Source organism: Moschus berezovskii, chromosome X, assembly GCF_049115385.1.
Source record: "Moschus berezovskii isolate FMDL1 chromosome X, NW_MosBer_1.0, whole genome shotgun sequence".
In the NCBI taxonomy this organism is placed as follows: domain Eukaryota; kingdom Metazoa; phylum Chordata; class Mammalia; order Artiodactyla; family Moschidae; genus Moschus; species Moschus berezovskii.
The window spans coordinates 62,982,458-62,987,078 of NC_142488.1; positions in this window are offsets into that span (position 1 = coordinate 62,982,458).

Consider the following 4,621-nt stretch of genomic DNA (forward strand, 5'->3'; position numbering starts at 1 on the left):
CTCTATCCATGGGATTCTCCAGGCAAGAATACTGGAGTGGGCTGCCATGCCCTCCAGGATATCTTCCCGACCCAAGGATCAAACCCAGGTCTTCTGCATTGCAGGCAGATTATTTACTGCTGAGCCACCAAGGAAGCCCACAATACCAGTTACCATATGTTAAATAACAAATATATAGAAGGTGAGTATTACAATTTCTTCCAACTCTGGAGAACATATTATTGGGTGCTTTGGCTGTTGAGGATATGAAAAAGATCAAGGTGAGGTTACTGTCCCCAAGGTGCCTATAACACAATAGGAGACAGACAAAGAGGTGTGGGGGCATAGATGAGGGAAGCATAATTTCTATCAGAAGGGGTTGGGAATCTGAGAAATCCTGACAGAGGAAATGACATTAGAGCTGGGATTTGAAAGATGAGTGAAAATTCTCCTGGTGGAGGGTGGAGAGGGCATTCTAGGTAGAGGGACACAAAGGCAAAAGCTTGTAGACAGAAATGTCTCTGCCATGTTTGGGGATGACTTGTGGCTCAGTGCAGATAAAGGGCATGTTAGTGAGTTTGGACTTTAACAGAGATAATGGGAAGCTTCCAGAGTTATTTTAAGCTAGATTAGTCACATGTCCAGAATTGAAAGAGTCCAACTGCAAGTGGGAAGACACACTGAGAGACTTCCATAACTTTCTGAGTAAGAGAGCGCCTGTTCTAAGAGGGTGGCAATGAATGAAGGAGGAGAATGAAACAAACAGCAAAGCAAGGCATTTGAGCTAATTTAGGAAATAAAGATGATGACTTGGTGATTGATCATAGTGAAATTATTAATCTCTTGAGCTCTGGAATCAGGAAGAATTCTGGTTCTGCAACATTCCATTTGTGTGCTCTTAGAAACATTATTGGGCTTCCTAGGTGGCGCTAGCGGTAAAGAATCCTTCTGCCCATGCGGGAGGCTCAAGAGATGCGGGTTTGATCCCTGAGTCAAGAAGATCCCCTGGAGGAGGGCATGGCAACCCACTCCAGTATTCTTGCCTAGAGAATCCCATGGACAGAGGAGCCTCATAGGCTACAGTCCATAGGGTCGCAAAGAATCAGACACGACTGAGCAAGCATAGATACATTATTTAATATTTCTGAGCCTCAGTTTCCTCATCTGCATAATAGGGATAATAAAATGCCTACTGTATAGGACAAAACAAGATTAAGTACTCGATAAATGTTAACAATTATTTTTAATACTATTATTTTTACTGCCAGTTAAATTGCAGTGACTGATGGAAATGCCCAATAGGCAATTAGAAATGTGAATTGAAGTGCAAAAAGAAAATATGGACCAGAGATTTGTGATTTACCTTATTACCTTGGAGAGTGTTTGAACTGCTGTGAAGGGCAGAGAACGGAACTTTGCAGAATATTTGCGCTGAGAAGTGGCAGGAGAAAGTGTACAGAAAAGTAGTGGTGTGTGTGAGAGAGAGAAGTCTTACCTTTGAGAGGATCATTTTAAACTGCTAAATGCAGTGGCTTCATCTAAATCCTTAATTGCACCATTAGATGCAAGTGACCTCTTCAAGCCTTCTTTTAGAAACTCTCTTCTTCAGTTTCCATGGCATTCTGTTCTTTTCTATCTTCTCTGATTATGCATAGAACGTCTCAGCCTTATCACTTACTTGTGCCAACTCCTTCATTTTACAAATGAGGAGACAAAAGAGCCAGGAAATGAAAGTAGCTTGTTCAAGGTTCACAGTCGATTTTTCCTTCCTTGTCTTTATTTCCACCCTTTTCTCACTTCCCACAGTTCTTTGCTCTTTGCCCTCCTATACTAACTTTCTCTTTCTAAAAACTCATCTTTTTGCAGTTTCTAGGACTGTTTTTAGGTTTTTTGATTGCCAGCTTGAAATCTCCTATCCTTGCCTCTCTCCAGAGCTGCTATCCCACCCTTTCAATAGTTAGTCAGACGTTCCACCAACACCTCATACTTAGCATGTCTGAAATATCGTTTCTCTACAAGGCTAGCTTCCCTCTGACTCCATTACCATATCAATGCTGCCTTCATTCTCCTAGTCAGCTAATTCCTTATCAGATCTGGTCAATTGGTCCTATATAAATGCCCACGTAGTGCAGGAGTTAAGCACACTGCCTGTAGGGACAAGACTGCCTGGGAGCAAATAATGGTTCTGTGATATCGGACAAGTGCCTTATTTTGAAACAGAGGCCATTAGAGCTGGAAGAGAACTTAAAGATAATTATTTCCCAAAGCTTCACCTTTTTCAGAAAAGAAATCTGAATCCCTGAAAGGTAAATCCCCACAGCCTGTAAATATGAGTCAAGACTGGAACCCAGGCCTACTGGAGCTCCAAGTCAAGGTGCTTTGCCCTGCACCATGTTGCCTCTTGCTGTCTTACTGGACCTGTTACCACTGCCACCTCCCAAGACTGAATATTTATAACTTTGTGCCTGGATTATTGACATAGCCTTCTACCTACTCTTGCAACCTTTCCTTTACCCCCTCCCCAGTTCATCCTGCCAAGTTAATCTCCCTAAAGCTTCATTTCCATCTTGTCATTCCTCTCATTGAAAAGCTTTTGGTGGTTTCTCCTCACCTACTATACAAAATTCAAATGTCCGAAAGTGAAGTCGCTCAGTCGTGTCTGACTCTTTGCGACCCCATGGACTATAGCCTACTAGGCTCCTCTGTCCATGGGATTTTCCAGGCAAGAATACTGGAATGGGTTGTCATTTCCTTCTCTAGGGGATCTTCCCAACGCAGGGATCAAACCCGGGTTTCCTGCATTGTAGGAAGACGCTTTTACCATCTGAGCCACCAGGGAAGTCTCAAATGTCTGAGCTAGGTATCAAGACTCCTCCAAAATGTGCTGCCAGCCCACCTTTCCGTGCTTCATTACCCATACTACCCTTCTATACTTCATGACCTAGCCGTGTCCAAAACTCTGTGTTCTTTGAACAGCTCATGCACTTTCATGCCCTACTGCCTTTTCACATAGTGTTCTCTCAACTTTGAATGTCTTACTTTGATTTTCTTCCTGTCAAATTCTTATTCATTTTTCAGGGCCCAGTTAAATGTCCTAGTGCATGAATACTTTTCAGATTCCCCCAGTCAGAATTAATCTTTATGATAACGTATGTGACAGGAATTGACAACATAGCTGAGTGTTTAGTGAGTTCCTATCTCCCTTTTTTTTAACCTGTGTTCCCACAACATATTGCTTATAGTTCTTTTTAACACTTATTTCACTTACCTTATATTCAAGCTGATTATTTAACCAACTAATGAGACTTGCCTCATTCATCTTTGCATCCTCCATGGCCCCAAGAGAGTTCCTGGCGCACAATAGGTACTTAACAGATATTTATTGAAAGGAAAGGAGAGGAAACTGTGGAGCCAAGTCTTGAGACATCCCCTCATTAGTAATTCAGCAAGACCAATTCCTGTTGCTGAACATGGAGTGACATGTTGAGAGAAGAAAAATCTGGGAAACCCTATTGGCCGATCTTCAACAAAGTGCTTCAGGAAGCCTTGGTTCAGCCTGACAGTTTGCTTGAGGTTGACAAGGTGGGAGAGGCGAGACAACTCAGATAAAATTATTATCCACACAGTCTTTAAAATAAGCTGAGATCAATGCAGATCCATTGTTCCTTGCCAGCTTGTTTACAAATAGCTAGAGAGCAGTGACTAGTGCTTAAGAGGGGAGAAGGCAGAGGTAGAACGTCTTTGGAGCCATTTGCAAAGGGAGGTTACCATGATCCATGAGTTAATCTTTCCCTGGAAAAGGATTCTTTCTGTCAATTGAAGTATAGGTGATGTATAATGTTGTGCTAATTACTATTGTACAGCAAAGTGACTCAGATATATATATATATATATTCTTTTTATATTATTTTCCATTAAGGTTTATCATAGGATATTGAATATAGTTCCCTGTGCTGTAGAGTAGGACCTTGTTGTTTATCCATTCTATATATAAAAACTCACATCTGCTAACCCCAATCTCTCACTCCACCCCTCCCCCAGTCCCCTCCCCCTTGGCAACCACCAGTCTGTTCTCTACATCCGTGATTCTGTTTCTGTCTCATATTCGTTTGTGTCATATTCCAGATCCCACACATATTTAATATCATATGGTATTTATCTTTCTCTTTTCGACTTCAGTTCAGTTCAGTTCAGTCACTCAGTCGTGTCCGACTCTTTGCGACCCCATGGACTGCAGCACACCAGACCTCCCTGTCCATCATCAACTCTCGGAGTTTACTCAAACTCATGTCCATTGAGTTGGTGATGCCATCCAACCATCTCATCATCTGTTGTCCCCTTCACCTCCTGCCTTCAATCTTTCCCATCATCAGGGTCTTTTCAAATGAGTGAGTTCTTCGCATCAGGTGGCCAAAGTATTGGAGTTTCAGCTTCAACATCAGTCCTTCCAATGAACACCCAGGACTGATCTCCTTTAGGATGGACTGGTTGGATCTCCTTGCAGTCCAAGGGACTCTCAAGAGTCTTCTCCAGCACCACGGTTCAAAAGCATCAATTCTTCGGCGCTCAGCTTTCTTTATAGTTCAACTCAGTCCAACTCTCACATCCATACATGACCACTGGAAAAACCATAGCCTTGACT